Source organism: Phocoena sinus, chromosome 14, assembly GCF_008692025.1.
Source record: "Phocoena sinus isolate mPhoSin1 chromosome 14, mPhoSin1.pri, whole genome shotgun sequence".
NCBI lineage: Eukaryota > Metazoa > Chordata > Mammalia > Artiodactyla > Phocoenidae > Phocoena > Phocoena sinus.
The window spans coordinates 74,766,351-74,779,055 of NC_045776.1; the positions used below are offsets into that span (position 1 = coordinate 74,766,351).

At 53.4% G+C, this 12,705-nt stretch overlaps 1 protein-coding gene across 1 annotated transcript in view; it reads right to left on the reverse strand.

Annotated features, from left to right (window-relative positions):
- Positions 1–12,705, reverse strand: part of DTX1 (deltex E3 ubiquitin ligase 1) — a 37,640-nt gene that overhangs the window by 5,456 nt on the left and 19,479 nt on the right. The gene's annotated exons all lie outside the window — the stretch shown is intronic.

Consider the following 12,705-nt stretch of genomic DNA (forward strand, 5'->3'; position numbering starts at 1 on the left):
GCTTGGGGATGTGCCAGGAGGAAGTGCAGGAAGGGATGCGGGCAGTGACAGCTGGGGAAGGAGCTGCTGCAGCCCCCTTTGCCTGCCTGCTCAGGTCTGAGCCTGGCCAGTGCTGCCTGGACACCTGCCCCAGCAGGTAGTCAGCACCAGGAAGCTGGCTGGAAAGTGTCTTTAAGCAAATAGTACGTTTGGCAGGTTTTCATGCTGCTGCAGTGGGTCCAGAAACACACACACACATACCCCTGGGGAACATGGGCTATATATACATGCACACGTACACTTGGAGAACACGCCAAATGCACAAGGACACACACTGCTCAAACAGGCACACACTCCTGAAAACATGCCCCCCACGCATGTACACACATGCTCCAGGGAACACGCGATAGATACACGCACACGCAGGCATGCACACACAATCCAGGAAGCCCCCTCCCTGTACATAGATACAGACACAGGCACACATATACTTCGGGAGCGTGCCACACACGCTTGCATGCAAACACACACACACACACACCAGGCAGTACACACCATGCATGCATACATACAGAGGTACACAGAGACACACCTCAGGGAACACACCCCATGAACACACACAGGTTCATACAGATACACACACCTCTGCATGGAGAACACCATACAAACATGTACACACACACTCCAGGGAACAGCACACACACAGATACCACGTGCACACACCATGAGGACACTGAACTGGACAGGAGAAGCCAGCTCGTGCCACAGCCGCCCCTCCCCCAAATTCGGGGTAAAGGCACCTCGGTCCTCACAAGCACCCAACAGTCTGCAGCCTTGCAAAGGGACCCTGCCACCTGCACGTGGGGACACACAGACACCATGACCCATGCTCCCCAACAATGACAGGTAGACGCTCGGCTGGGGGACTTACACTTTACACACACAGTAACACACACACACGCACTACACACAGCCGTCCACTCTGTGGCTGCCCGGCGGCACGGGCTTACACCTGGTCGGCCGGGGCTCTCCTCCCAGACCCCTCTGACTGGGGGTGGCAGCATCTGGAGCAGACATCAGGGTCACCAAACACTCTGGTGACCCAGAGTTACGAGGGAGGTGCAGCGGAGGGTAGGTACCCCTGGGGGCCCCCAGGGGCTGGACAGCTGAGGTGTGGGAGGGGGGAAAGATGCTGTGCCTCAGTTTCCCCATCTGTAATGGGGATAGAGTCTTGTGGAGGTTCAATGAGTTAAAACACATAAAGTTCATAGTTTGGTGCAGGGGTGAGAGTGGAGGTGTCCTAATTTTCTCCTTCAGCAGCCTGCTGGGACCCAAGGGAAGGGGGCTGAGTACCCATCTGCCCCTTCCCAGGGTTTGTCATAATCCTCCAGGACCTTCCTTGCAGGGGTATTACCACCCTAATCTCATCCCTCCCCGTCCTCTTACGGGAAAGCATGGAGGCACCTCCAGCTTCTCCTCTTCCTGAACTGTCCTTCAAAACACTTCTAGTGTATTATTATTTTATTTATTTTTAAAATTTATTTATTTTTGGCTGTGTTGGGTCTTCGTTTCTGTGCGAGGGCTTTCTTTAGTTGCGGCAAGTGGGGGCCGCTCTTCATCGCGGTTCGCGGGCCTCTCACTGTCGTGGCCTCTCTTGTTGCAGAGCACAAGCTCCAGATGCGCAGGCTCAGTAGTTGTGGCTCACGGGCCTAGTTGCTCCGCAGCATGTGGGATCTTCCCAGACCAGGGCTTGAATCCGTGTCCCCTGCATTGGCAGGCAGACTCTCAACCACTGTGCCACCAGGGAAGCCCTTCTAGTGTATTATTATTATTATTATTAGGCATGCAGGATCTTAGTTCCCTGACCAGGGTTTGAACCCATGCCCCCTGCGGTGGAAATGCATAGTCCTAACCACTGGACCACCAGGGAAGTCCCTAAAACACTTCTAGTGTAGACACACTGTTAAGGTCCTCTACATATCCAGGTCTTCCCATCCCCTTCCTTCCTTCATGTCTATCTCATGAGAAAACATCCTTCCTTCTCTCCAGGGCTATCTGTAAAATGGTGGAAAGAAAAGTATTTGGCACAAGTACCACCACTTCTTGTCTCCTACCTGTGGCAGGCATCACTAATCCATCACAGCACTTTCTCAAGCCAAGCAGGATCATCAGCACAGCTCTCCAGGCAGCCTCTACCGATCAGCAGGGACAGTTGGCTACCCCAGGTCTATATAATGCCAAAGCTCATGACAATGGTCTTGCTGAGCCTTTGGCCAGGGAGTTAGGCAGGAGGGACCCCAGAAAGGGAATATTTTAGGTCTTAGCAGCCTTTCAATCTCAGGCACGCTTTAAAAACCACGTAGCCCTGGGTTACAAAAGTCAGTCTTGCTCCTGGGAGGAGGGTTGTGAGTGGGGCGTGATGGTGGGGCTGTTTTTTATTTACCGTCGGCAAGCTGGGGGACAGTCCCCAGGTGGCCCCCAGCCTCTCTCAATCTGCGGGCCCCCTGCGAGAACCCAGGGTAGCTGGGTTCCCACGATGCCAGAGCGTGGGAGCCACCCAGGCCCCTTTTTGATGTGGGATGCGCTGTTTCCTCCGAGTCAGTGAGAACATCCTCCTGCCCTGGACAGGAGACTGCTGCCCACAGGCCTCCCGGAAGGGGGGCCGGCCTTCACTCTCTGCTCCGCCCTCTTGAGGCCCTGCCTGGCAAAGGGTCAGAGGAATCCTTCAGGCCTTGAAATCTGCTCTGACCAGAAGCCAGCCCTGGCTGCCCCAGGGCAGGGATGGGTCCCGCTGCCTTGCCCACCCCTGCATCAGATCCTCCTCCTCCTGCTGCCCTCAATCCCCTGTGGCTCTTACCTTGCTTAGAGTAAAATCCAGCCTCTTTACCATATGCAGTATAGCCAGTACCTACTCCTTGAACTCTGTTTCTCCTGTGCTCACCCCTCACCCACTCCACCCCAGCCTCCCTGGTCTCCCTGCCATTCTGCAAACATACCAGGCCCATCCTCACCCCAGGGCCTTTGCACTTGCTGATTCCTCTCCCAGAATGTTCCCCCCCAGATTATCCTCATGCTCTGCTCCCTCACTTAACACAGGTTTCTGCTCAAATGTCACTCTATCAGAGATCTTCCCTTCCACTTTATTCTAGAGAAGCCCTCTGCCTTTGCCCTTACCCTACTTAATGTTTTTTGTCATCGCATCTATCACAGCCTGATATTATAAAGTCTTCAGCGTGGCCAGGCCCTCCCTGCCTCTGTGACCTCGTCTCCTACCCCTTCCATCTCTCTACTCCACACACCTCTGCTCTAAAATGCTAAGCCCTTTCAAGGCCTTTTCACTTGCTGTGCCCTCCGCCTGAAGGCTTTTCCCACAGATGCTGAGTGGCTCCCTTAGGTCTGCTTCAGCGCTGCCTCGGTAGAAAGACCTTCCTCACCACCTGCCATCACCGCGAGTACATGGCACATAGTAGATTGTCAAGAAACACTTGTTGCATGAAGGAAGGAAGGAAGACTGGATTTTGCGGGGGTGTTCCAAGCCGATGACTCACGCTCACGTGCCCGGGCGCAGTCTCCCTGTGCGTTTTGTGCACACATTGGAAGTGAGCCTTGAAGGAGCTGCCCCAGAGAAGCCCCTCGGAAGCCTTTAGGCCCTCGGAGACTCTGTGCCAACTTTCATTCTGAAGTGAGCACACTAAGTGGGCATCCGTGGGAACAGCACGAGCAAAGCTTCTCTAACAAGTTCCCAGAAATGCTCCCCATCCAACTCAAGGCAGAGATTCCATGGCAAGGTTTGGGGGAAACCCAGACATTTCCTGGAAACTGTCTCAGTGAACATGCCACACAGAGATGGGCCAGGGGTCAATAATTCCAAGAGCTCGCTACGTCCCAGACTCTGTTGTAGACCTTCCCTCCCTCATCTAATCGTCCCAATAAGTCTGTGATATCCCATTCTACAGAGGGGGAGACTGAGGCCCAGAGAGATGAAGTAACTTGCCAGTAAGTGGTAGAGCCCAAATGTGAGCCCAGGATGTCAGACTCCAGAGTCTATTTTCTCAGCCATGTGACACGAAACCAAGTTCTCTCACCCTGGCTCAGGGACTGAGGCAGGAGGCTGTTATCTGAGGAAAAAAATCTCCCCAGGACGAGTTTGGGAAAGAGGGTTAGGGTGTTTGGCTTCCCTCTCTTTCCTTTGCCACAGAAGAGCAAACAGAGATGCCTCATACCTGCCCTGGCTGGGAGGCAATGTTCAAAGGCAGGATGAGATAACTTGGGGAGATTTACCTAGTTGCTGTTCCTCACACTGTTCCCTGCCCTTTCCTGTCTGCATACCTTTGTCACACTGTTTCCCCTGCCTGTCCGTACTGTCTATTCCCAATTCACATCTTCCCTTTGAAGACAGGTTCAAAGGTCACAGTCTTCATGAGGCTTTTTCTGATCGACCTCAAGCAAATACATAACCACTCCTTCTTTGAATTCCCAGGGGACTGTGTTTATCTTTTGTTTTTTTGAGGACACATTTCCTGTCTTGCTTCCTAGTTGTGGGGTTCCACTCTTATCTCTTCCACCAGACTGTGAGCTTCTGACCCAGTCCTGTGACCCCAGGATTGAGGATGAAACGTGGTGCAAATCGGTACTCAGTAAGCACTGAATGGAGGAGTTGAGCCAGTTAAGGAATCGGTCTACTAGTTCTCTGGTCTCTTCAGAGGGGTGCCTGGTGTCCTTAGAAACAGTAGTTCTTAAAAATAGAACTACCATATGACCCAGCAATCCCACTACTGGGCGTATATCCAGAGAAAACCATAATTCAAAAAAACAAGAGAAGCCACTGCAATGAGAAGCCCACGCACTGCAACGAAGAGTAGCCCCCGCTTGCCACAACTAGAGAAAGGCCGTGCGCAGCGACGAAGACCCAATGCAGCCAAAAATAAAAAAATAAAAATTTATTTATTTAAAAAAAAAACAAAACACATGCACCCCAATGTTCATAGCAGCACTACTTACAATAGCCAGGACATGGAAGCAACCTAAACGTCCATCAACAGAGGAATGGATAAAGAAGATGTGGTACATATATACAATGGATACTACTCAGCCATAAAAAGGAATGAAATTGGGTAATTTGCAGAGATGTGGATGGACCTAGAAAGCGTCATACAGAGTGAAGTAAGTCAGAAAGAGAAAAGCAAATATTGTATTATAATGCAAAAATGTGGAATCTAGAAAAATGGTACAGATGATCTTATTTGCAAAGCAGAAATAGAGACTCAGATGTAGAGAACAAATGTACGGATACCAAGGGGGAAAGGGGTGGGATGGGAGGAATTGGGAGACTGGGATTGACATATCTACATTATTGATACTATGTATAAAAGAGACAACTGATGGGAACATACTGTATAGAACTACCTAATGCACTGTGGTAACATAAATGGGAGGGAAGTCCAAAAGGGAGGGGATATCTGTACTCGTATGGTTGATTTATTTTGTTGTGCAGTGGAGGCTAACACAACATTGTAAAGCAACCATACTCCAATAAAAATTAATAAAAAAAAAAGAAATAAAAGGAAAAGAAAAAGAATCAGTAGTTCTAACACCAAATGTGCCCCCAGAGACAAGGTTGGGGCAGGGATGGCAAATACATGACATAGGTAGCATTACTGCCTATCTAGCACCCATGGCAGGCATCACCAATCAATCCTAGCACTCCTTTCCACTAAGCTAAAATGCAACTTCAGAATCCTTGTCAAGAGTGCTCCAGGAAGTCATTTCCATTCAAGCAGAGCCAGCCCATGAACTGAAATCTGTTTGTCATTTATCTTGCAAATGATCGGAATGAGGCCCAGAGAGGGGAAGTGGCTTCACAATGGTCAACCAGCTGGTTAGTGGTCCTGGAGTTTCTGAGTCAGAGGCCAGAGCTGAGCCCACCAGGTGGATCTGTGGGGTCACCTGGAGTTGAGCCAGCCTTCTGAGCCCTCTGTGCCCTAGAGGTGGGCCAAAGCCTTTGACCTGGACCCTGGAGCTGGCTCAGGTTTGGGAGGCCTGCATGGAGGGCTTCATGAGTGGATACATTTGCCTGCTCTGGCCACTCCTCTCTGTCCCAAGCAACAAGGGGGTTCAGGACCCCAGAAATGCAGGAAGTCACAACCTAGGCTGGCCTCCCTGTCCTCTCCCTCTCCTCCATGCCCCTGGCAGGCCCCAGGCATGTCACATTCTCTGATGGTGGTTTCAGGTCCTCTGACTGGCCTCAGATGCTCTCCAGACACCTGGCACTTACCCCATGGCCCCTTGGGGAGCCTCTGGAGGCTCATGCCTCAGTCATATGGGTCCAAGTGGGTGAGGAGGGGGCAGAAGTGAGAGCGCCATGTCATGGGGAGAAGGAAGTTGAATAGTGCATGGGATGGGCCCCCCCTCCCCTGTTCCTTGGGCCTGCTCCTGTCACCTGCCCCCATTCAGTGCCCACTCGTCCTGTACCTGAACCCCTGACCCCCACAGTCCGGGGTCAGCCAGGTCTGCACCGCCAACCCCTCTGCAGAGCCTGAGAACGTCACGGCAAGCTCCAGGGAGACAGGGTGCCCCATGGGTCCAGCAAAAGCCACAAACCATCAACGGCGGCCGTGGCCTGGCTCGCTTCCCCTTTCCTCGCTCCAGCCACCCCCCCCCCCCACCCCCTGCCTGAACAGGCTGCTGAGCTTCTATGGGCCTCAGTTTCCCCTCTGTCAAATGGGACCTCTCACCCCTGACCCCGTCCACTCCTAGGGGTTCAACGGTACTAAAGTCCCCCTAGAGCGATATTTTGAGGGGTGGCTGTCATTTAGGGCCCAGGTTTATCCAGAGGCCTGGGGGCTCCGTGTCACCCTCCCCCACCCTCCTGGTCTCCCTGCTCCCGACGGCACGGCCCGGGGTGGAGCCCAGGCAAGGGAAGGGAGGGGAGGGGAGGGCTGTCGGTGGGTTCCCACGGCCGGGCCGGGGGCAGACACGTAGACAGGAGTGTGTGGTTTGGCCTCCCAGGGAGCAGGGCAGGAAGTGCTTCAGGTCTGGGGGGCGGGGGAATGGGGCAGTTTGGTTTGACCTTGCGGTGAGGCGCTGGGGGAGCCCAGCGAGAGGAGAGGCAGGGTGACGACCAAGGCACTCCAGCCAGGACAGGAAAAGGGGGAGGGTGGGCAGGCCAGGGGCCCCCTGAGGACATGGTGAGGGTGAGACTTTTCATGTTGTGCCTTTCGGGACTTTGTTACTTTTGAAGCATTTAAAAGTAATACCCAGGAAAGAGCCGGAGAAACAAAATGTGGATTCTTTAGAACATAAATGTAAAATCACTGCAGGAAATAAAAAGAAGAAGGAAAACACCCAAACACACCCACCACATCAAAGCCCACCTCCCCACCTATTCTCCATATCCAGATTGAACCTGTGACAACAGAGTCACGCCAGTCTGGCTCCAGCTCCCAACCCCGCTGGCTACCATCCCATGCAGAGTAAAACCCGAAGTCCTCAGCACAGCCTTTGGGGCCCTGCAGGACTGGCCCCATTTCATCTTTGACCTCTTCTCCCACCCCATATCCCCTGTAGCCTCTCCAGCCACACTGGCCTCCTCGAACACACCAGGCCTGCTCCTGCCTCAGGGCCTTTGCACAAGCTGTTCCCTCTGTCTGCAATGCTCTCCCCCCAGTTCTCTGCGTGGCTTGCTTCTCAACCTCCTTCAATCCTTTCTCAAAGGTTATATTCTCAGTGAGGCCTTTTCTGACCTCTTTGTTTACAATTACATCCCTCCCACCACCCCCCACACCCCTTCCTTTCTTTATTTTACCTCTGTAATCATTACTACTCTCTACCATATTCTCACTAGAATGTGAGCTCCAGGAGGGCAGGGATTGTCTGTTTTGCTCATGGTTGTATCTCCAGGGCTCCAAACAGTGCCTGGTACACAGTAGTCGCTGAACATAAAAAGATTAACTAATTAAAAAGCAAACATAGGCTATAAAGAAGATAAAAAGAAATAGCAAACTGGGGAAAGATGACAGTTAAAGGGTTAATACCCTTAATGCAGGAGAAGCGCTTGCAAATCAATAAGGAAGTAATAAAGGGCCCAAGAGAAGGAGACGCAAAAGAAATAAACAAGTGATCGGTAAAAGAAGGAATCACTGGTGGCCAGTAAACAGGAAGAAGCTCTCAGGCTAAGAACCAGAGGTATGAAAACTCAAATGGCAGGACTTCCCCGCTGGTCCAGTGGTTAAGAATCCGCCTTCCAATGCAGGGGACGTGGGTTCGATCCCTGGTCGGGGAACTAAGGTCCCATATGCCGTGGGGCAACTGAGCCCATGCGCCACGACTAGTGAGCCCATGTGCTGCAACTACAGAGCCCATGCGCTCTGGAGCCTGCACACCACAACTAGAGAGAAGCCCACGCACCGCAACCAAGAGCCCATGCACCAAAATGAAAGATCCCACATGCTGCAACTAAGACCCGACGCAGCCAAAAATAAAATAAATAAATAAATATTAAAAAAAGCAAAACAAAACTCAAATGGCATCTTGATGGCACTGATTAGGTTGGCAACATTGTAGTCTGATAGGGATGTACGGGCAGCGGCAGGGGTAAGCCCCCTCTCCCACTGCTAGGGGCAGATTTGAAAATGCAGGCACTCTGATATCTACCCCCATGTTGGTCTTTGTTGCCAGCCCCACTCCATAGGTGCAAAAACAGGTCCAGAGAGGGCAATAAGCTCCACTGGGGTCACACAGTGAGAGGAGACACAGAAGCTGGGCCCAAACTCAGCCTCTGTGGGCCCATCTACTCCCTGGACTCCACAACACCTTGTAGAATCAGGGCCAGGTCTCTCTGGGACCCTGGCTGGAAACTTGGAGTGGGCAGACGGGGGGGTGGGGTATCCCAGTACCGTGGCCGACTGGGGTTTTTGAATCAGAGTCCTAATCACGTGACCTTGATCAAGTGCCAGCCTTTCAGAGCCTCAGTTTCCTCATCTGGAAAATGGGGATAATAGGACCCGCCACCTTGGGTTTCTGTGTGCATCAAGAGAGGCGATGCACGTAAAAGCCGTGAGATGGAGCCTGGGACGTACTGAGCGCTCAGTAAATGGAAACAGGCCTGCAGCTGTCCCCCTCCCTCTCCCCTCCACCACGTGGGCTGGAAACTCTGAGTCTGTCCCACAGCTGTGTTCCAAAGTGCTGGATGCTGCCCTCTCAGGTGACAGGGTGGATCTTTCCCACCCCTCTGTGTCTGTCCCCCAGGCCCCGGCTGCCAGCTGGCTTCTCGCCCCATCACAGGGGGAGTGGAAAAAAACCCTGGCCAGGGGGACACTCTGGCCCCACTGGCTGTGTGGCCTGGGGGCAAGTCAGTGCCCCTCTCTGGACCTCTGTCCTGAGACGAGGATGGGAGGTAAGAAGGAGGACAAAGAACGATGTCAGAGTTCACCCCTCCCTTGCACACGGATCACGTGCGGTGATTTGAAACGCATTTGCACGCGCATCGGCTCTGCTGAGCCAGCACGTGCGGATGGGGGCGATTTTAGCTCCGTTTGGCAGATGGGGAAACTGAGGCCAGGGAGGGGAAGCCATGCACCTCTCTCGGCAGGAGAGAGGTAGGGTGGAGAGAAGGGAGCAGGGGAGGGAGAGAGCTGATGAGAGGGAAAGAAAAAGGCAGGAGAGAAGGAACAAGAGACAGACACAGACAGAGACAGGGAGACACAGTCACAGGGAGAAAGAGAGAGACTGAAAGGGAGGCTGAGACTCAGAAAGTGTAACAGGAAAGTCACAGACACACGGCTGTGGCTTGAATTGTGTTCACCCCAGAACTCATGTGTTGAAGTCCTAACGCCCCCCAAACCCCCAGACACTTTGGAGACAGGATCTCTGAAGAGGTGATCAAGTTATGAACAAGGTCATTAGGTTGGGCCCTAATCAATATGGCTGGTGTCCTTATAAAGAGGAAATTTGGACACAGAGGTACAGAGGGTAGGTGATATGAAGACACAGGGAGAAGGTGCCCATCTGTAAGCCAAAGGAGAGAGGGCTCACAAGAAACCCACCCTACTGACACCTTGATCTCAGACCTCCAGCCCCCAGAGCGCGAGACAAGACAATACATTTCTGTTGTTTGGGCCCCCCAGTCTGTGGCACTTTGCTATGGCAGCCCAGGCACAATGACAGACAAACACAGAGGCAGAGAGACCGTGAGAAGGGCCATGAGGGGCCCTGTGGGGTTTGGGGATCAGGGTGGAGTGGGGGGCCTGGCTGCCTAGCTCCTCAGAGACCCCATCCCTTTCCCATCATAGGCTGCACCAGGGCCTCACCTTGCACACAAGGCCTGCACCTTGGCAACGGGAAGCTTCAGCCTGGAGGAAGCAGGGTCTGCCATCCCCATGCCTCCTTCCTCCCACTCCCCTCACTCAGCAGGAGACTCCACGTGTCCTGTACCCACCCCCCCACTCTGAACCAGGGGTATTTTTAGCTGGAGTTCCTTGGAGATGAGGGTTGGGGGGTCTCCACCCAGGCTTGTCTGGCTGGGGAGGGTCTGTTAAGAGGGGCAGGGGTGAGACTGGACAGGGTCTACATGGCCAGGGAGGGATGAGGGAGCCCCACCAGTCCCCCATGTCCCCTTTCCAGGCCAATGTCTGGTCTCAGAGAGGGTCAGAAAGAGCTCCCAGGAAGGGGAGGGGGAGTGATACAGACTGGGTAGGGGGCACATGGCTGGGGAGAGCCGGGTGCTGGCAGGTCAGAGGAGGACATGTTTAATGATCAGCACCCCCAGGGAGAAATCTTTCTTCTCTCCAGAGCCCTCGTGAGCTCAAGCACACTCTATACTCCCTACTGCTGGCAGCACCAAGCCCAGGCCCCACCTCAGGCCCTGCCATCTGGCTCTGTACTCCCAACATGGAAAAAATCTCAGCCCCTGCCGTTCCACCTCTATCCCTGCGCAGTCTCCAGAACCTGCTGGATTCATTCTCACCCCCACCCCTTTGCACTTGCACTGCCCCTGCCTGGGATGCCCTTTTCTGTTCTCGCTGGCACCTCACACTCCAGGCCTCCCCACACCTCTAGCCCTTCTCTAAACGTGCCGTGTCCTTTAAGCCCCATTGAAGCTGTGCACGCTGTTCCCTCTGTCTGGAACAGCCTTTCTCCAGGCCCGGCTACCTACCTCCTCGGTGGGGTCTGCCTTGACTATCCCGTTCCCTCTCAACCACACCACCCCATCCCACCACCTTCCCCAGCACTTCCCTCTCTCTCCAGCAATTGTGTTCATTTACTCGTTTGCTGGCTGTATGTCTGGCAGTTTCGACCCTGTTTGTCTTGTTGGTCTCTGTAAACATGCACCCACAGTACACCTTTGGAGAACCGATACTGAGCAGTTAAAACTGAGCAATTCCCAGCTTGCCCTAAAACAGTGGCTTTCAAAAGTTTCATCAGTGACTAAGAAATTCATTTCACCTGGCGACCCATTAAACACACGTAGAAATCATGCGAAAGGTTCACGGAACAATTCTTACTGTTACTGTGTACGACACATGCCAATATTTTCTTTTCTATCCTATTCTATTCCATTCCATTGCCAGAAAATTCTGGTTACAACCTTCTGATTTCATAATCTACTAGTGGGTTTCAACAATACAGCCCCGGAGAGAAGGTTCTTGAATTCTTGCTGCAAAGGCCCCTGGGACTTTCCCGCTTCTGCCCCCTCCTGCATCTACTCCAACTTGCTGTTCTACTCTTCTTGTCATTCTGGGGCCCTCCAACCCTCTCTTTTCGTAAGGGAGCCAGAGCCAGGTCGCAATTTACAAGGAGCCACAGTGAAAACCTGTCTGTGATCCCCAGATGGGTAAGTCCCTCCCGCACTGCTTCCCCAAGATGCTTTCCCTGACCTCCTCAGGGCTCCTCTCCGTGGGCACTGGGACGGTCGGGCCATAGAGGAATGACCTGGAGGGGAAGGTGGCGAGGAGGGGAAGGGAGGGCGAGGCTGGCAGGCGGTGGCTGCTGTAGTCCTTCCCATGGAAAATCCCAGCTCCCCTGCCCCCCATACCAGCCCTCCTCCTGGATAACAGTGGTAGTCCCGGCTGCCACCGCAGGACCATTGCGACATAGGTGCTATGATGAGGTACACAGCTTCCATTTCACAGATGATGAAACCGAGGCTCAGTGAAGGGGAGGGACTTGCCCCAGACCTCACAGCTCGAAAGTGGCTGCCAAGAGGGGATCTGAACCCAAGCAGTCAGATTCTCAAAGGTTCAGAAGGGCAGCCTGATTCAGAGTCCCTTCCCTTCCCCAGGCCTCAGCTTCTGTTGGTGAAAGGGGAGACCTGGATACGGTGACCTCAAAGGTTGTCTCCATGGCTGACCTTTGCTGAGGTCAGATCAGCACGGTCGCTCTCCTGGGCCGTGCCAGAGGAATTAGAGCAGAGCTGACTTTTGGTGCCCGTTCCGCCTTTTGGGCACCACGACCCACAGCCCAGCTGCTCTTTTCCCTCTGGTCTATCTCGAGGTCGAGGTCTTTGCCCCTCCCTCTCTCTCCCACCACTTCAGGGCCTGGTCCTCTGCTGAGCTCAGCTGAACCTGGGCTCCAGGGTGGGGAGCTGACAGGCTCGCTGGGTCCCTATCCCGGGGCCTGGATGCCTTAACCCAGGGACTTCCAAAGTTGGTGTGAACCGGGTTCCCTTCCTCAGTGACATCCTGCTGGGAAAGCCAGTTCACAAAAGAGATTTCAAAAAGGGCTGCTCTG